Genomic DNA, 21,410 nt, shown 5'->3' with positions numbered 1-21,410 from the left:
AAGGGGGGAAGGGAGGGGGGGGGGCACATATAAAGGTTTCTGGTATAGATAAGTCTTGGAAATAAAGGGATGTATATTAGACATAGATATACATGTATGTATATATATGGAGATAGATGTATAAGGATATATGAAATAAGGTTTTCCTATATCAATGTTGTTATTTTATATCTGAAACCAAATAAAATCTTATTGTTAAAAAAAATAAACCTCATCTGCCACATTAATGCCCACTCCCCTATTTTATCCAGGTCCTCCTGTAATGTTATAGTGTCACGATCCGTTTCTAGTACCCTCCCTATTTTTGTATCGTCTGCAAACATGGAAACATGGCTATTTATTCCCTCCCCGATGTCATTAATAAATAAGTTGAACAATATGGGACCCAGCACAGAACCCTGAGGCACACCGCTCATTACACTAGCCCAGTCTGAAAAGGTGCCATTTACAGATACTCTCTGGACACGTTCCCGTAGCCAGTTCTCTATCCACGTACACACCACCTCATCTATGCCCATAGCCCTCAGCTTGTGAAGTAAGCGTTTGTGTGGTACCGTATCAAATTCCTTTGAGAAATCCAGATATACCACATCCACCGGCTTCCCTCCGTCCATATCTCTACTTACCCCCTCATAAAAAGTTAGCAAGTTAGTCAGGCAGGATCGATCTTTCCTGAACCCATGCTGATTGTCATTAACTATCCCGTTTTCCTGAACAAATTTTACCAAATAGTCCTTTTACTTGACGTATTGTTCTGTTATTATTCACTAGTCATTTGTATTTTTTATGCCTTGTGACCTTGACACTACATGCATGTTGTACTATACTTTGCTCGCAAATAAAACAATTTACATGCAAAAAAAAAAGTTTACATATATGCATTGGTTTTTTATACCTCTCTACAAACCCTTCTTCTTTACTTTTTTCTCACTACAATGTTTGTAAATAACTGGGGACACATAATACTATGTGTCCCCAGTTATGAATGAATTTCTCAATGGGGAGAAGCACTCACTACAGAGGCTCTCTACAGTACAGAGGCTCCTCCCCATTCAGAAACTGGTGATAGTAAAATATTTTACTATCATCAGTGTCTGAATGAATGGGAAGCCTCTGTACTTAATGCTTCCCATTCAATGAGTGCTGAGGCTGCAGAAAAAGAAATTGAGGACTTTGTGTCCTCAATTTCTTTTTCTATTTTAAAATGGAAATGTCAGGGGGCTGTTTGGACCCCTAATATTTCCCCGAAGCCCCCCCCCCAACAGTCAAAAAGAAATAAATAATAAAACAAAAATAAAAAATGTAAAAAATTATTTTTAAAAAGTAAAAATTAACCCCACCCCACACACACACGCAGACACACACACACGTATTATTAGACATTAGTACAATGACTAAAAATTGGCTTCAGATGAAATAAACGAAAACTAAAAACGTTTTCATTCGTTTCTTCAAACAAGACAAATTTTTATGCTATTTTGGATTCAGCCACTGGCCTGTTCTGGAGGTAGGGCGCATGACGTCATATGACACCGTACGTGTTGGGTGCCGCCATCTTGGTGTATATCTAGGTACACATTAAGATGGCGGCGCCTATATCGGCCTGTGACGTCACCTGACGCCACGCACGCATAGCGCCATGTGACATCATGCTCCCCGCCTCCAAGATGGTGGCACGCATTCGCAGAACGCACCAGTGGCCAATATGGGCCTATTGCATTCTCAAACAAATTATTATATGTATATTCGGGCAAATAGTAATTTATTAATTTTACATGTAGCCCGGGTTTTGTGTTCTGTTTTTTATTTTTACTTTTCTAGATGCACTTACTTGAAAAAAGGGATCGGCATGACATCCTGACACTTTATTTTTATAGACTCTATTGTAGTTTGACATTTATTGTTTACCTTCTGTTGTTTTATTTAATACGAATACTTATATTGTGCCTACAAGTTTAATACCTTTGAATAAAAGTTTTATTTTTATCATACTTTTTAATCTGTTTCTTTGGGGCTTCACAAAATGGGAGTCTTTAAATGGTGCTGATATTGGGGAAAATAGGTGTGGCCACTGAGGGGTGTGGTCACTGAGGGGCGCTGTAGAGCTTTCTCGCACAGGACACCTAAAGGCCTAAGGCCGGCCCTGGAAATGCTTTACATTCTCTGCATTACGTTCAGCTACTATTGGAAATTCCGCCTTGTATTAAAACATCACGTGAGGCTGTTTATACAGAGAAGATGCACTAAAGCAAAACTTCAGTGAAGACAAAAACCGCCAGTAAATTTACACAATTTTAAGTTATTTTCTTCTCATATTTGCTTATTTACAGTGAGCCTGTCAAATTAGAAATTTGGGTAACTCGGGGTATAGAACCACATAGATGTGGTGGCTGCATTCGTTTTTATGTCTCTAGCTATATATACGGCCTTTCCAACAACAAAAAAGTCACACACTTTAATATTACATTGGACCTCCTTTGGCTTTGTTTACGGCACTCATTCGCCGTGGCATAATTTTGATAAGCTTATACAATGTCACTATTTATTTCTGTCCAGAGTTGCATTCATTTTTCACCAAGATCTTGTAGTGATGATGGGAGAGTCAGACTGCTGCGTAAAATCTTCTCCAGCACATCCCAACAATGATGTCTCATGACCCTTGAACCACTCTTTCACAATCTGAGCCCGATGAAGCCTGGCATTGTCATCTTGGAATATGTCCAATGTGCCATCAGGGAAGAAAGAAATCAATTGATGGAAAAACCTGATCATTACGTATATTCAGGTAGGCAGCTGACCTCATTTTTGAGGCACATAACGTTACTTAAATTAGACCTAATATCCAATGGAAGGCTCTGACCTATATGCTTAGCAGGTGGTGACAGGCAGTCTATTTTCTTAATGGCGAAGAACAGAGGGAGGCGTTTTTGTAATCCAAATCAGGAAAGCAGCCTAGGGTGACAACACTGCCCTTGTATAAATACAGCAAGCTCAGTCGCCATTGTCACTCTAGGACTGGAAGTATTTAACTGGCAGGATGATCAGGTGAATATAAAAGGGAGAAAAAAGTACAACAATAAAACTAAAGCAGCCCCTACCCCTATGGACTGGTAAGTATACAGTATTACATTTTTGTTCATGGGTTTAGATATCCTTTAAGTTGCCCTTTTTATCAGGGCTATGTGTAGCCACCCTTCCCTAAGCAGGAGTGTCTGTTTGAATTTAGAAGTTGACGGGCTGCAGTCAGCCTGATTCTGACTGATAATTTGGCTTTTTAGAGTTTTGTCACAAGCACTGGTGATTGTTTGCTTCTGCCTGCTGTTGCGGAGTGTCCCTGGGAATAGTGTAGTTGGCTGCACTAATGGATGGATGTTTGTACCTGTCTGACCAAACACTGGGATATTTATTGCCAGTGGTGCTAGGCTGGGAAAGGGTATAAAGATTTGGGAGTGAACTTGGGAAGTTAGTTTTCCTCCCGGACCTCCTGCCTGGGGGTTCTATCACATTGGTTCCAAGCAGTCCCTTCCAGTTGAGTTCTACCAACTCTTAGACTAATAGAGCCTACGTAAAGAATTAAAGCCAAATAAATAACTGGGCTAAAACTCTAGTAAATAATCTCCTTCTCCCCACAAGTATTTATCAAATTCTTTTTCTACATATTCCTTGTCTTAGATGCTTTCTGAATGATCTCTCTGTAGCATTCAACCATTAAGAAAGGTGACATGATGGCACAAGTTCACAGGTTGAATGAGGGGAAGTGTACTGGTGCTGGATCATGGAGGAGGGTTTGTGCTGGAGCATGGAGTAGATGAGCAGTGATTTGCCCCTTTCTTTATACAGTAGTGGGGGGGAATCTTTTTATGAAAAAGAATTAAGCTGGAGATGGGATTTAACTGCCTCCACTAAACTTTTAGGTAGACTTTCTTTCTTTGTTATTGTAGCGCTCACCCCCGAAGGAGCCGCTGAATATTGAAATAGGTTCTCCTACCTGTTGGTTCCAGCTGCCATTCCCCTTTAATCAGCAACAGCACACCGACACTCACGGACAGAACGGCTCGAGTCTTAGGGTCTTTTTAGGGTATTTATTTGCAACATCAATAGGAGAGAGAGGGTTTAGGATCTGTAGGATGCCATTTGGAAATACTTCTGAGGACAGCTTTCTCCCCTAGCAACCGCTAAGGCCGAAATCACTGCGATCTGGTCCCAGGGACCAATAGTAGTAGTAGTAGTAGTACTGTGAACAGATACCTGGAATAGGGTGTGGGATCTCCCTTGTGGGTCCCAGACGGACGCTCGCACCAGCTCCTCTGCGGTACCCCTCAACAAGCGGACTCCTCCCCGACCCAGCTTCCATCAGGTATTTTCCTCTTTAGGATCTGGAACTTCTGTGCCCTCAGCATCTGCAACTGCCAAGGAGCACTCCAGTTAAATGAGAGTATCTTCTTAGAACAAGGCACCCAACACCTGCCACGTGTATGGGCCCAGTGAAGTATCAGTGTATCCTTAGGCCTCCAGGCCCCTCAGCACCTGCCATGTGCTGAGGCCCAGGCTGCTTGCTCTGCATCACACACAGTCCTCCTAGGGCGAGGCCCCTAGGGGAAAGAGAGCTCTCCACAATGTCCCCAGACCTTTTATTACCTGCCCTCAACCATGCCTCTGAGTCATCCTACTCAGGGATTGGCCAGGGCCAGGTGCATAGTCATAACCTGAGGGTGGATCCTCCCTCACTGTATGCCAAGGCTCCCTTTTCCTCAGCAACAGGAGGAGCAATCAATCCAGCAGACTCAGGGACACCTATAGAATGCAGAGCTCTGTATAATCAGTATCTAGACTGGTTACAGTCCAGGTATCTCTAAATTGAATAGTGACATTTTAGAGGGCGCTACATTATAATGTTGGCACATGCAAGCATTACAAAGCATTATATAGCTTCCCCATAGTAATATTAAGTTTCTCCTGCACAGCCTGTGTTTCCTAGCTTTAATAGAGCATTACTTGAGACGTGCTAATCATTTTATTTCAACTTTTTTACTGCCATACCTGCTAGCACTCTATACATACGCAAACCCAGTGCTAGAGCCTACATCTCGTTCACATGGCCACCAAAGACCAGTTCAAACGTGAACATTTGCCTAACATGAGTAGGACGCACCCCTAAATAATGCAGTGTGCAAAAAAAAAATTTGTAATTTTACATGCTCTTGCAGAGATCACACTGGCACCTTTACAAGAAGGATCTCCTCAATTATCAGAGCCTCAATCCCAAGAAAAAAAATTCTGTTCTAACACAATGGCATGGGATGCTTATGGACCTCAACATTATTATTATTATTATTATTACCATACAGGATTTATATAGCGCCAACAGTTTGCGCAGCGCTTTACAATATAAGGAAGACATTACAATACAAACCAAGACAAGATGGTAAGGAGGGCCCCGCCCCTGAGGGCTTACAATCTAAAAGGGAGGGCAAAGTGATACATGAGGAGGGAGCTGCGTGCGGATGAATTGTATGAGCAAGGCGGGATGGGCTTCCCTGAAGAGATGAGTCTTAAGGGATCGCTTAAAAGGCAGTCAGAGTGGGAAATAGACGGACAGGTTGGGGTAAAGTAAAAAAGTTCCAGAGGATGGGAGAGACTCTAGAGAAGTCCTAGAGGCGAGCATGGGAAGAGTTGACTAGGGAGCTGGAAAACAGGAGGTCTTTGGAAGAGTGGAGGGGACTAAAACATACATTTTTTAGTTTCTGTGCTCTTTTCAGAATGGTCTTCCCTAAATAAAAAGTGGGAAGCCCAGAAATATGTAACCCATGGGGCAAGACGGGAGAGTGGCAGAGATATGTCATCTAGACTGCCATCAGTGTCTAGATCTTCACACAACCTCCTATCCTGTTCTTGGACAATCAACATCTGCCTTGACACATTCTATGGTGATTGGATTAAGATGTCTGTGCTACCTGTATGGGAACCTGCCTAGAGAAATACCATTGAGCAACCCCTGGAGTTTATAGGCAGGAAGTGGCTGCAAAAAGCTGCAGGACTAAGATGCAAGAAAGGATGAAAAAAAGTGAACAGTATTTCATGAAAGAAAAAAATCAGCTGTTAATATGCAGAGCTTTAGGAAGCTGAAATCAACCAGTCAGCTTTATATTGTCTTTAAATAATTTCTAATGCCTGTTGACCAATGTCATAACATGCTATCGACCAATTCCTTACGCAACAGCATGCCAACATTGTACACCTGACAGGTACACCATAAATGAACCAGTTTGCTTATTATTGGTTAGAATGATTGATTAATGTTTCAAAGGCAGAAGAAATGAAGACAGCATGTCTGGGACAGAACAATGACATATCGACCATCAAATATTTCTTCACCTACTTCAGCTATGCTAACAGGAAAAGTGCAGTTATTTGGCCTTTGAAGTCTTACTTGGGGTCAGCCACTGAATTCTTCCATCTAACTAGAAAACAAATGCTGAAGGATGGATGAATAACACAAGGCATCTGGAGGGCACAGCTAATGCCATTGTATAAAGCCTATCTCCAGGCAAGCAAAACAACTCCCCCTGCAAAGCAAGGTTCAAGTGCTTGTTTATACCTAGGGAACCGGAGAGAAGCACTTGTACTTACCATGTTCCCCCAGCAGTCGGCGCTTTCCTCTTCTTCCCCTTCGGCTCTGGCTGGTGGAATATGTTGGATTTTCCATGTTTAGTGCAGACTCCGCACTGGAAGCACTGATCCCTTTCTGTTTTACGCTTGTATTCATCCACAAGCTTGCCTTTAACATATTCTAATGTCAGTTCATCATCTGGACGTGCATCAAGTGCTGTAACAAGTGTTTCATAACTTTCAGGTAAACCACTCAGTAATAGTGCTGCAACATGCAGGGATCTCAAGTCTCCCGGATGTTCAGGGAGTCTCCCGCTATTAGATAGCGGCTCCCTGATGTCCGCGAGAGAGGCATTTTCTCCCTGAAAGGTTTACTTTGAGTAAACCTTTCCGGTAAGACATCAGTGGGTAAAGTTTCAGAGTGAGGCTTGCCTCCTGGAGGAAGGTCATGTGATCTCTAGAGTAGCCTCAGAACGAGGCTTGGCTCTCAGAAGGAAGAAGCTACTTGCTGCACAGAGAGGGCGGACATAGACTACTATTGAGAGCAGGTAGAGGCACTGAGATCTACTGCTGCAGGGTTGTGAGAGTGCTGTTAACCCTTTGTGGATAATATAGAATCAATGATATGTCCTGGTTGTCTAGTTATAGAGAATATTTATTTAATTTGCTGCCCATAGCAACTAGTCAACTGTGTATCAGGGACTTTACTCCTCAGCCTTTTTTTTAAAAGGTCTTGGGCTGTCTAATAAATTGTGACCTTTACACTGACAGATACTTGAACATCGATTTACAAATCTGTGTACAAATGTATATATAAATAAATATATATACAGTATATATTATTATTATTTCTTCTATATTCTGACGACGGCCGCTATAAAAAAAAACCAGAAAGGGCATCTCCCTGAAATGAGACAGGCACCTCCCTGAAATGAGAAGGGCACCTCCCTGAAATAAGGTTTTGCAGGTTGGGATGTCTGCAACAAGAAAGTCTTTTATTTCTTCTCCTAGACCAGTGGTGGTGAACCTTGGCACTCCAGCTGTTCCAAAACTACAAATCCCAACATGCATCTGCCTCTGGGAGTTATGTCTGTGGCTGTCACAGCCTTGCAATGCCTCATGGGACTTGTAGTTCCAAAACAGCTGGAGTGCCAAGGTTCGCCACCACTGTCCTAGACCTCTCAGGCGTTCCACCATTTCTAAGGTATGCCTTATGTAATGCTGTATATCCTGGCCTTTCATCAGCTTGGTTTGGTATAGTTTTCTAATCAGATACAGTTTATTGCTGAGGTTAGATCTTTCATGCACCTTTTGCAATGCTTCCCACATCTCCTTAGCAGTTTTACATTTACATACATGTATGATTTGATCATCTTCTATGCTAAGAGAGATTGTGCTCTGAGCTTTCAGATCTGACTCTGTCTATTCAGCCGTGGGCTGTCCTGGACTGACTTCATCCACACACTTCCACGTACCTTCTCTTATTAGTAGCATTCTCATCCTGAATTTCCCTGACTGGTAGTTCTGGTTTGTCAGATTTGCAAACGAAAGCTTTGTTGCTGCTGTGGTACAAGCCAGGTTCTTCTAGTTGCTGTAGTCTCTTTGTGTTGGTGTATCTTGTGCTCCTTTTCTTTTAGCCACTATGGGGCCCGGGCACAGGGGGGCCGGCCAGGGCATCCCTCTGATGCCGTGTGGGCCGCCTGGGTCGCTATGGCGTCTCGGGTGCTGGCTGTCACTGACATAGCTCAGCAGCAGCTGTGAGGGAGAAAGTTCCCCATCACAGCCGCTGCGGAGCTATGTCAGTGTCAGCCAGCAGATGCGGCAGAATAGGCCGGTTAAACCGGCGTGTGCAGTAAAGAAGGAGGCAGGGCCCGCCTAACAGCAACCCCGACTCCTCTCACATCACTGGCCAGCGATCTAAGAGCAGGTCGATAGAAGGAGGCTGACCCCGGGGACGGAAGAGGAGGCAGGGGCACTGCGGCGGTGACCACGGAGGTGGACAACGCTGACAGGTAAGAGGCGTGCAGCCCAACTGAGACCTTGCAGAGCCCACTATAGAGAGTCTATGGTGGGCTCTGCAAGTGGCATAACTAGCAATCACGGGGCCCCATGATTTCTAGTTACGCCCCTGCCTGGGCCCATAACCTGTTGGATTTTCCATCTATAGTGCAGACTCCGAACTGGAAGCACTGTCACTATTGATCCTTCCTGTGTTTTCCAAGCCATGTGCAGCATGCATATCTGACTGTGTGCTTGTGTTTCTTTGTGCGGCTGTGCAAGACGTTCCAACAGAATATCCCTCAGTATCCTCATGTCTAATGCAGGTCTATGAAACACGTATATGGCCTCTGATGAATCAGATGTTTTTGATGGCCTGATGTGGTATCTTATGAATAAAATAATGGAACATTGATTTCACACATAATGCACACGGAATGGATAACGCTCAGCAATAAAATATATGTGCAACATGAAATGCGTCAATTCATCGATCTATGAAAGAAGGTTTTTTTTTTGAGATTTGTGAAGTTTTCTATATATATGATAACAAACTAGGATAAGAAGTGACCATTCAACAACGGGACATATGCGCTATATACACATAATGGATTGGGTACCGGATGGCACCGCCACACATGAACAATAGAAACCTTTCACCAGCACACCATAAGTTGAAAAAGCTAAATATTTTATTGCAAATAGCTGTATCTCATTGGCAAGCGCTTTCGGGTCCCCTTCATCAAGCTTAGAGATAACTCTAAGTCTCTAAGTTATCTCTAAGCCTGATGAAGGGGACCCTGCGAGGCCCCCAAAAGCGCTTGCCAATGAGATACAGCTATTGGCAATAAAATATTTTGCTTTTTCAACTTGTGGTGTGCTGGTGACATTTTTCTATTGTCCATTAGGGAGCCAGTCGGCATGTAATGACTCGCCACCTGGCTTCCTGATTAGTCAGGAAGCTGGGCGGCATGTAAAGACTCGCCACCCGGCTTCCCATTCAGCAAGGAAGCTGTCTCCATGCTCCCTCGCCACCAGGGCGTCATGTAATGACGCGTTGCCTGGCTTCTTGGTTGGTCGAGAAGCTGGCCAATCAGAAAGCTGGGCAACGAGTCATAACACGGCGACCCGCTTCCTAAATTGGACGGCTTTCTGGCCAATCAGAAAGCTAGGGAGCGTGTAATGAAACGCTGCCTTGTTTTCTGATTGGCCGGCTCCATCCTCCTTCGTCACAAGTTTTTTGTATTATTTATTTAAGCATTAAATAACATGAATTGAATGCGCCGTAATATGATAAATTTTTTTGATAATGATTTTTTTCTGTCCTAGGTATCTCCATTTGTGAGGGCTAGAAATAGCGTAATGATGTCTATGTGAGTTTTTATTTCCAAGGACAGAATAATATGTTTCAATGTTTTATATTATGTGACCGGGTTTTCCCATTTCCTAAGTGTCCTTTTACTACGCTGTGAACATAGTTTTAGATACTCTAGCAGATTTAGATGGACTTGGCTAACAAATTAAATCTCCAAACAAACTCCAGCTAACACTTTTTAAAGGAGAATTATGAGGCAAGTGATTTTCACTCAGCCTCATAATCTGAGCCGACCTGTGATAATGAGACTGTCACAGGTCGGCTCAGTAGATCGGGAAGTGAGCGAACACATACCGGCGCTCGCTCACCTCTCGATCTATCCCCGAGGTGAGCTGCAGCTTGCGCTATACTGAGCTTTGGGTGACGGGAGGATGCTACTTTGTGTCCTCCCGTTACCCTTCGGAGAACTATGGGGAAAAGCACTTCCCCATAGTTCTCCTTTAAGCACTGACAGCAGCTTTTTTATTTTATTTTTGGGATTTTACATGGGAGTTTACATAAATGAATAAAAGCTGATTATTTTAAGTAGTGATGAGCCGAACAGGCCCGAGTTCGGTCCGAATTCAAACTTTAGAACATCCAAAAATGTTTAATTTGAACTCAAACGCAATGCAAGTCTATGGGGTTAGAACTTAAAAAAAAAATTGTCCCCTTTAAGAGAGCTTATATGTGAGTTATTGGCCATAAAAGGTGTATGGGGGTCCAGGAACTGCACTAGGGGACAGGAATTAATGAAAAAAAAAACTTTTTAAAATACTCTGTTTAAAGGAGCAGTGATTTTAACATCACTTAACCAGTTGACATCCGCGGTGTTAAACCCCCTTCCCATCCAGGCCATTTTTCAGTATTCAGCGCTGCGGTACTTTGACTGACATTTATTCCGTCATGCAACGCTGTACTGAAATTTATTTTATACCCTTTTTTGGGGACAGATAGAGCTTTCTTTTGGTGGTATTTATTCACCACTGGGGGTTTTAATTTTTTTTTTTTTCTGTGGACCCCAAAAGAAGCTGATGAAGCAGAGATCTGCTTCATCAGCTTCTTTTCTCTGGCTATAGCAGCCAGATGACTGACAGGTGAATGCGGAAGTGATGTAATACACATCACTTCTGCATTCACAGCGCGGAGGGAGACAGCAAGGAGCTGATCTCCCGTCCTCCTCCTCCTAACGCCCTCCGAGCCGGTCCCGGGCTGCAGATGGGGCATCGGATCCCAGGATTGCAGGTGAGGTGTCAGGGGGGAGGGCCAAAAAACCAGCGGCCGATGCGCGGCGGGGGGGTGGAAAAACGAGCACATATAGACGATCGGCGGGCTATGGAGCCCCCGATCGTCTATATGTGAAACACCCGGTAACGGGTGTTTGCATTGGTCGGGTCTTTTCTGCCCGTGCGTGCCCGCTAGGGGGCGCGCGCGAGCAGAAAAAAACTGCCGTCTGGAGACGGCAACCCGCCAATGCAGCAGTGCCGTCCGTCCGTTTTTTTACAACGGGCGGACGGCAAGTGGTTAAAGGGTAACAATAAAAATGAAAAATTGCTTTAAATCTCGTGCCTGGGGGGTCCCCTTAAACTGCCTGTAAAGTGGCGATCTGTATAATGTATAGAACCTGCTGCAGCAAAACTGCAGAAGACGTGTATCTAAAACCTCTGTTTTTAACCTCAGTGGTTAGACTGGTTTTTTTGCATACTGGCTGGTGAGTGTGCTGGGAAACTTTTTGCTGTTGTACAGCCCACCTGAGTGTGGCACAGCCCATGAGAGTCACACAGCGCACGTGAGAGCCGCACAGCCCACCCTTATGTAGCTTCATATTATTTTGTATTACCCTTTAATGTATTGTGCTAGTCCTCTATGGACGGTCTCCTTACTCCCTCTCCTGGCTGTCTCTTCGTGCTCTATCTCCTGGCTGCCTCTCTTCGCTCTCTCCTCTATATTCTCCAAAATAAACAAAAAATTGCAGCACGTGTCGCTGGAGTGTACCTAAGCAGCACAGTACAATGAATTTGCTGTTCTTGCAGAGTTTGCCCATGGTTAGGCAGCTCTCCTGGCAGGGAAACATTAGAAAACAATAGGCAGATGTGGCCCATAAACTTCAGAAAGCATTTGGGCCACTGCACCACAACATTGCGTGTCCCTGGGCCACACCATTACTCATACACCCACCATATACAGGATGCCTGCCAAGCAACCTGAACAGTGCCAGCATGAACAAGCCAAAGCTCTTGTCTACAGGCTTCAGGATGAAAAACTAAATTAGTACAGACACCGTTCCTTTCCATTTTTTTTTTTGCACGCTACCAAAAGTTTCCCATAGGAAAAAGAAGTTCCCATGTTGACTGTCATCTAAACCTGCAAAGAAAAGGAGTCAAGTGAGCTAACAGACAACATTTCAAAGATTAAAAGCCCGGTGCCCAAACTCTCCAAACAAAGCAATCTATTTTTGTTGGATGCATGTTTTCCGTTACTCGCTGACATGCTCGTGGAAAGGTCACCAGCACCGAGGAGCTGGCTCAAGACGCGGAAAAAATGAAGCTCATAACATTTATAAAAGATCTGGTGCTGATGTGTCTAGACAGTTTGAAGTCAGAAAGCCTTGGCTTTGTTTTCATTCCATGCCGCCTCTAGATCCACCATGAGGGACCATAAATCTAATTAGAGTTTCCTAAATATTCTACAAACAACATTCTTTTCTTATTCTAGGCCCTGCTGAAATTTTTCAACCTGAAAGCCAAATGTGAGGTTATGAATAAAGTCGATTGTCAAATGTCTGTTGTCACATGTCTACAAAGTAAGAGCTCATAACAGTGCCCAGGAACAGAGCTCTGTAGTCAAGAAGAATGAAGACAACTAGAGAGACAGCAGTTGTCAGGTGATCTTGACTAGACATGTAACCTGCGAAAAAATTTGGTTCGTATATTTCGTTATTTGGATCTGAAATTCAATTCGGTTTGGGTTTCGGATTCTGACCAAATCCGAATTTTCATTTTGGATAAGTTTACGAGCGAATATTCGTTGCGAATACCACAGAAAATGATATACAGATATTAAAGGAGAATTATAAGGCGAGTGATTTTCACTCAGCCTCATAATCTGAGCCAACCTGTGACAATAAAACTGTCACAGGTCGGCTCAGTAGATCGGGAAGTGAGCGAACATATACCGGCGCTCGCAGAGAGCCGTGACAGGGGAGGGACTGGATTCCCCCCTCCCCTCTCTGATCCTCCAGTGCTGACTGGTGGAACGGACGGGGGAGGGGGCGGGTACAGCTGGCTCTGCCTCTAGATAGGCAGAGCCAGCTGTCACTCATGCAGCTGGGCGGATCCAGACATAATTGTCGGGTCCGTTCCGGCTGCGGCGTCTCAGTATACCGCGAGCTGTAGCTCGCGGTATACTGAGCTTAGGGTGACGGGAGGACGCTAGTTTGTGTCCTCCCGTTACCCTTAGGAGAACTATGGGGAAAAGCCCTAACCCCATAGTTCTCCTTTAACAGGCAATTGTTGGACTGACAGTTTCACAGACATATAAGCTCCCCACGTAGGACACTGAGCAGAAACAAGTTTCCAATACTTCCTAAGGAAAAAGAGCGATTGTTTCTATTTTTGCTGATTGATTTGTATCCAAGTCACTGCAAATGATACTTTTTGTATCTGGTCCAATATTTAATCCCTATCCGCTGAACCACCTAGCAAAGGGATATAATCTGTAAAGATATTCTATCAACATATTTGCTCACTTAAGTGCCTCAAAGGGAATGCCTGGACAGGTTTTGACGTATTTAGATTACTCATTGAGTGCAGTGGATTGAAAAGACGATTAAAGTTAATTGTTCAGTTAATTAGCTTACAGGTGGATATTTGGAGCGCTGCAGGCATGGGTGTATGCATGTGGGTGGCAACGTTGTCAGTTTTAAAACGGTGATCTGGGATGTGGTGCAATTTATACACTATATTGCCAAAAGTATTGGGACGCCGGCCTTTACACGCACATGAACTTTAATGACATCCCAGCCTTAGTCCGTAGGATTCAATATTGAGTTGGCTCACCTTTTCCAGCTTTAACAGCTTCAACTCTTCTGGGAAGGTTTAGGAGTGTGTCTATGGGAATATTTGACAATTTGTGAGGTCAGGTACTGTTGTTGGACGAGAAGGTGTTCTATCGGGTTGATGTCAGGACCTTGTGCAGGCCAGTCAAGTTCCTCCACCCCGAACTCGCTCATCCATGTCTTTATGGACCTTGGTTTGTGCATTGGTGCGCAGTCATGTTGGAACAGGAAGGGGCCATTTCCAAACTATTCCCACAAAGTTGGGGAGCATGAAATTGTCCAAAATGTCTTAGTATGCTGATGCCTTAAGAGTTCCCTTCACTGGAACTAAGGGGCCAAGCCCAACCCCTGAAAAACAACCCCACACCATAATCCCCCCTCCACCCAACTTTACACTTGGCACCATGCAGTCAGGCAAGTACCGTTCTCCTGGCAACCGCCAAACCCAGACACGTCCATCGGATTGCCAGACAGAGAGGCGTGATTGGTCACTCCAGAGAACACATCTCCACTTCTCTAGAGTTCAATGAAAGCGTGCTTTACACCACGTACAATCTTTGTTGTTAGGTCTCCTCTATTGGGTATCCATCCGGACAAAGAACACAAGAAATGCGCTCATAGCGTAGTAAGTTCAACTTTAATGGGTCCAAAATAATAAATACAGACAAACAAGCGCTCTATAAAAATTCCATAAAAATCAATGTGGAAAGCCGGCTTGTCACTCAAAAAGGACTGGAACAATGACGTAAAGGTAGGCCCGCCCCCGACGCGTTTCGTCACATGGACGTTCTCAAGGGATGACAGGTCTATCAGGCCTGAGGCTTTCACCAAACGGGAGAAGAGGACATACAAAATGATTTTGATTTTTATTCTCATTCTTCTGGGCTTTTTTTGTTTTGAAGATCGGAGAGCTTTAAGAACTTTGGGTGCATTTTTTATATTATAAGTGCATACTTCTACTTATTTTCAAAAGAAAACAACACAGACTGTTTTATATTGTGATATTTTTATTTTTCACATATATGACACATGTTTATTTATTTATTTAATATTGTTTTCACAATAATATTTTTTTCACATATATGACACATGTTCTTTGAAGATTTTTGTTTATTTATTTAATAAGGTTCATGTATGACACGCCTTTTATGACACCTGCTGACACATTTTATAACGTACTATAAGTTTTTACACAAATATTTATTATATATACACTGTTTCACGATTGCTTGACACGGAGGTGACACCATATGATCCCTACCGTTATCTAATTTCCTGAAGGGCATTTAGCGCTGTACACTTCATTACACCATTATTCTGTAGGCTTTTAGCCTGAGTTCAGCAGCTTTTTTCCTTTTTGGTTTTAGAAATTTTAGCTCCGGGGTCATATTAATATCAATTTTAAATTTTAATCCATCTTAATTTAGTTTTACTATTTCCATTAGCGCAAGTTAGTTTGGTTCACCACATTTTGCAATTATAAGTGCAATTATTTTGTCAATAAATGGTTTTCAATTTTTTCAAGAAATGGTCTGAAGTAACTTCTTTACTTTGTGCATTATTACATACACGAATATTCTTTTCTATATATACCCCCAAACACTCACCTTTGTCCTCCTCCTACCTTTGGTCTTCTGTGGAATGATGCTAGGAGTGCATCATCACACCAGCCTGGTGTTCTGCTGAACAGAATCGCAGACTGCCCACCACCAGAGCAAGAAGGATGTGGGAGAGTTCCCTGCTCCTCACATGACTTACCAAAAGACAGCTTCAAAGAAGGTATGTATCCTGAAAATGTACAGGATAGGGCTTTGGGAAATGGGGTTGGGTGACTGGAGTTGAGTTTGAAAACTGAACTCCAAGCAAACAAATGGAACAGTGTGTTTCCACAACCATTTACATCTCCCAACAAGCCCATCTACCTTGAACCATCCTATGGTGAGTGCTTTAAGGTGAGTTACCCATCAGGCTTTACGTTGGGGTATGTTGTTAACACTCATTGGATCCAAAACAGCCATGAAGATAAGTGGTGCAGCTTCCTCAACATTCCAGAACATATCCAGTGACTCACTATTACTTTATTGCTTTAAATGTACTAGACTAAGTAGACCTCTGATTGCATTTCTGAATTCTTAAAATTTCTGCTTTATTAGTTATTATGGCCGAGTGATCTGGTTTCCTGTTTATACAGAATCCCATTTGTTTGCTGGGCTAAAATGTTGGGAAATGTGACTCCTTCTATTAAATGGTGGACTTAGACTATTGTCCCATCGTTTACACTTTGTCATCTGTTTATGTTTCTTACACGCTGTGCCTTCCCCTCAAAGCCTTTGATAACAACACTCGTCTCCTGGCCAAATTAATGAAAAGAATTGCGCTTTTCATATTTATGGCTTCCTGTGGGTTCCTGTGAGCTTTACTTAAAAGTGCCGGTCATTTCCAGCCTGGAAATTCAAGTCCAAGTCCAAAAGGTCAGCAGTAGGAAAAAATCCAAAGATGTTTGACTTTAAAGTCTTGGGGTTGGTTTGAGTAAAAGCTGATTTCTGGGATCCCCCTATACCTTTCAAATCCTTTCACCTTTCTCGCTGATATTAAAGAAAAAAATGAAACAACCTTTTTACTCACCTAAAGCCCTGGTCATCTGATGCTTCAGATGAAGGTCCATCTTCAGGAAGAGTCTGCAGAAATTATATCAGAGGTAGGGGACTATTGGGAACCATTCAGCATGGGCAGATCTATAGTGCTGGATTAGTGCCCCCCCCCCCACCGCAAATGGACCTGGGAAGCAGGCTTGGGCAAGGTTCTTTACAGCAGGTGAAGGGCCATCTCCAGGACATTTCGGTTTTCTCCTCAGACCCCTTTGTCACTACAGGGCACAGCAGGGGGATGCAGGAATCCCACAATCCCCAAAAGAGTTATAGAGGCTGCAGCACTTGAATGGAGGGACACGGGCCACCGGAGATGTGATTATAATCTCTCTTCTACTGCACGGATCTTCAGATTAGATTTTTTATAGTCTGACTGGATCTCTTTAAAGAGTTGGGCTTCAAAAGCGAGATCCCCCATCCATAATTCTCAACTCTGTTCCTGTTCTGTTCCCAGTTTGGGGTGTTCATGCCACCTTTGTGTATTCCAACTCCTCCTGTTTCATTCTCCATGTAATATAAAATTAACCAAAAATACTACAGTGTCAGGACAGGATCAGAAGATGGCACGCACATTTATGTACAGGATAAGGATCATTTCTAGCTGGTTGTCTGTGCAATGCACATTTCCATGAACATGATAACTCACACAAGTGTGCTAATCCACCAGAGCTCATTGCATGGACACGTGTGACGCACGAACACACACACCTAATTTCAGGCTTGGCACCAGGTGGCCTGTTTCAGGAACAGAGCTGAGCTAGGAAGTTGCTGGATGGTTGGTTACTCTGTGACCCAAACCTGATCCGCTTAACCATTGCTGATGTGGCTTGCCCTTGGATTCTTTCCTGCCCTGATTTCCTGTTGTGACCCGGCTTGTTACTAATCTCGTCTTGGTTTGCCCACCTATTGCTGACTTGGTTCCTGACCCCCGCTCATCTCTGATGACATTGTAGTGTGACCTCGGCCTTCATCTTGACCATGACTCTGCCTCTGTGGATTTTCTGGTGGGACTTTGGTTTGCCTCTTGACCATGACTCTGCTTTACGCCATGCCTGTTGTCTGCCTCTTCAGTTGCTGACCAGCACCTCTCTCAGACCACTCACCAGCCTGTCATGGGTTTCAGTGTTCCTGCCAGGTGCTGTCAAGTATGTTTTTTTACCAAGGCGACTTCTCCTGCGGCCTTGCTCCTCAGCAATCTTGCTAATGGTCTGCAGGAGCACCTTGCGGTCGAGCCTTCTGCTATTGGTAATTTTCCGTGGACTAGTGTCACAATCCAGCAGGTACAATTATTATTGGATCTCAGCTGCGGAGCTGGCAAACAAAGATTAAGGGGTTGGGTAAGTCTGGCGGAACCCCAATACACTCAGTGCGAGGGGGGAACCGTTCCACATCATGTACCCTGTACTATGTATGGTAAAAGGCTTGTTGCCCCTGGGGCTAACGGCTTCAATAATTAGATGTGGCACTATGGTTAAAGACACTATGGAGGAGTGAGGGAATAGTAGTTCCCAGTTTACCCCTAATTGACACAGTTCATCAATTGAGCTTTAGCAGATTACGTTTTGGAAGTAGCTACTAATAGGTGGGGGACAATCCCCTTGTACTTGCGGTTGTTATGTGTGGACAATGGTTACGTGGGACAATCATGGAGCATTGTGTGTATGTGCTATGATCTTTTATCCATGGATAAGCATAATTGTTACAATCGTTTCTACACATACACGCTGAGAAATGTGCAAATTGGGTGGCACAGCATATACGGTATATGAACATTTGTGGTAGCGATACAATGATTGGATATATCACAAAACGTTTGAATTAAAGGAGAAGTATGAGGTGAGTGCTTTTCACTCACCTCATAGTTCTAGCCGACCTGTGACAATGAGACTGTCACAGGTCGTGGTGGAACGGACGGGGGAGGGGCCGGTACAGCTGGCTCTGCCTCTAGATAGGCAAAGCCAGCTGTCACTCACGCAGCTGTGCGGATCCAGACATAATTGTCGGGATCCATTTAAGCTGCGGTGTCTCAGAATAAAGTAAGCTGTAGCTCGCGGTATACTGAGCTTAGGGTGACGGGAAGACGCTAGTTTGTGTCCTCCCGTTACCCTTAGGAGAACTATGGGGAAAAGCCCTGACCCCATAGTTCTCCTTTAACAGGCAATCGTTGGACTGACAGTTTCACGGACATATAAGCTCCCCACGTAGGACACTGAGCAGAAACAAGTTTCCAATACTTCCTAAGGAAAAAGAGCGATTGTTTCTATTTTTGCTGATTGATTTGTATCCAAGTCACTGCAAATGATACTTTTTGTATCTGGTCCAATATTTAATCCCTATCCGCTGAACCACCTAGCAAAGGGATATAATCTGTAAAGATATTCTATCAACATATTTGCTTACTTAAGGATCTCAAAGGGAATGCCTGGGCAGGTTTTGATGTATTTAGATCACTCATTGAGTGCAGTGGATTGAAAACGATTAAAGTTAATAGTTCAGTTAATTAGCTTACAGGTGGATATTTGGAGCGCTGCAGGCATGGGTGTATGCATGTGGGTGGCAACGTTGTCAGTTTTAAAACGGTGATCTGGGATGTGGTGCAATTTATACACTATATTGCCAAAAGTATTGGGACGCCGGCCTTTACACGCACATGAACTTTAATTGCATCCTAGTCTTAGTCCTTATGATTCAATATTGAGCTGGCTCACCTTTTCCAGCTTTAACAGCTTCAACTCTTCTGGGAAGGCGTCCACAAGGTATAGTAGTGTGTCTATGGGAATGTTGGACCATTTGTGAGGTCAGGTACTGATGTTGGAGGAGAAGGCCGGGCTCGCAGTCTCAGCTTTAATTCATCCCAAATGTGTTTTATCGGGTGGAGGTCAGGACCAGGGCCGGTGCTAGGATTACTGCCTACACAGGCAAGGTGAATTTTTGCGCTCCCTCCCTGACCCCCTGTAAAAACAGGGCATTTTGACAAGTACTTGTAATTGTCAAAATGCCCCGATGCTTGCGCTATGTTTTGGTTTTTTTTCCCTTACCTTCGGTGCGGGAGAGCAGCGGCGAGTCAGCACTGGTCCAGTGGGAGGAGCTCCAGGTGGGGTCCTAATTTAGCTGGCCGGCGACTGAGGTGCCGCGCGTGTCGGGACAGGTTTTGACGTATTTAGATCACTAATTGATGAAATAGCTACAAACAGGTGGGGGAAGATCCCCTTGTACTTGCGGTTCTTATGTGAGGACAATGGGTAAGTGAAGCCGATATTTGGGAGGACGGAGGCAACCTCTGTGCATGGGTCGGTTGGTGGGTCCCTTGTATGCAGTCCCAGTGTCACACTCTCCAGCTGTGTCTGTAGCACGCTCTGTCTCTCTCAGAGCCACTTGCTCAACGTTCCACAACGATAGAACGCCGAGTGAGTGGCTCACCTGTGCTTTTGAGGAGGAGCCGCGGCCAGTGGGAGGAGTCGGCCGTGACGTCATGGACGGGACGGCGCGCCGCGGACACGGAGCTCCGGTCCATGTAGGTCTGTGATAACTAGATTATTGGCGAGCGTGACACTTTGAGTCCTCTCATTCCCTTTTCTTGACTTCAAAGGTATTGGACCAGGGGTACAAGGGAAGATCTATTGCCATCTCGGGCCCTAACTGGGTAAGTGATATATAGTGGGCCACAGCAGGGATTGATCTGACGTGGGCATTGTTTTATCTGTGTAATTGATGTGGATTTTGCTGTTTAAAGGAGAACTACGAGGTGAGTGCTTTTCACTCACCTCATAGTTCTAGCCGACCTGTGACAATGAGACTGTCACAGGTCGGCTCAGTAGATCGGGAGGTGAGCGAACACATACCAGGTTCACTCACCTCTCGATCCTGTCACGGCTCTCTGCCGTGACAGGGGGAGGGGCTGGATTCCCCTCTCCCCGCTCCGATCTCCGAGCGCTGACTGGCAGAACGGACGGGGGCGGGTACAGCTGGCTCTGCCTCTAGATAGGCAGAGCCAGCTGTCACTCACGCAGCTGGGTGGATCCCGACGTCCAGGTCGGGATCCGCTCCGGCTGTGGCGTCTCAGTATATCGCGAGCTGTAGCTCGCGGTATACTGAGCTTAGGGTAACGGGAGGAAGCTAGTTTGTGTCCCCCCGTTACCCTAAGTAGAACTATGGGGGAAAGCCCTGACCCCATAGTTCTCCTTTAATTTCAGTAACCCCAGAAAACTTTTGTGAAAACAAATCTCTGAGCAGAAAGCTGATCCTTCGAATGTGTACAAAACATGATGACCTTTCAAAGAATTAAGCAGGTGACATTTTCAGATTAAATTTGAAGTCTGCCCATTTGGTGGACGGTGCGGTGGAACTGTAGAAAAAAATAATAATAAGCATCACTAAAGAGTCAGTGTATTGTTAATAAGAACAAAATGCTTATGTGCGGATGTTTTGAATTCTCTGATATTTACTATATCAGTTACAGATAGGATGAAACTTTACCTGGGTGTTTCCAAAATAAGGAGGAAAAACCAGAGAGGGATCAGTTTGGTGATGGGACTATTTAAAGTGTATCTCCAGGCAGGCATTACCAACATTTACCCTCAACCCCCCTTCTAAATCAGGCCTTCTTAAACTTTCTCCACTCGTGACCCCTTTTTGGCCGAGGAAATTTTTAGGGGACCCCAGCATCGGACGGTGTCTCTCCCCTCTTTCCCTCAACGTCGGTGTGTCCCCCCCCCCTCCCCTAGCGTCAGTCGGTGTCTCTCTC

The 21,410-nt window shown here is 44.3% G+C and overlaps 1 long non-coding RNA gene across 1 annotated transcript in view; it reads right to left on the bottom strand.

The window, feature by feature from the left end:
- LOC108796759 overlaps positions 1–4,739 on the bottom strand; it is a 9,824-nt gene extending 5,085 nt beyond the window's left edge. Inside the window, exons 1-2 of the long non-coding RNA XR_001941830.1 lie at positions 4,729–4,739; positions 1,814–1,817 (exon numbers count right to left, since the gene is read on the bottom strand). This is a non-coding gene — a long non-coding RNA (uncharacterized LOC108796759). The remainder of the gene's footprint in view (positions 1–1,813; positions 1,818–4,728) is intronic.
- Positions 4,740–21,410: the final 16,671 nt, after the last annotated feature.

The sequence above is a fragment of the Nanorana parkeri genome, unplaced genomic scaffold (genome assembly GCF_000935625.1).
Source record: "Nanorana parkeri isolate BGI_ZX_2015 unplaced genomic scaffold, ASM93562v1 scaffold1166, whole genome shotgun sequence".
NCBI lineage: Eukaryota > Metazoa > Chordata > Amphibia > Anura > Dicroglossidae > Nanorana > Nanorana parkeri.
The sequence above is the reverse complement of the archived record's forward strand: the minus strand, read 5'-3'. Positions and strand labels throughout refer to the sequence as shown.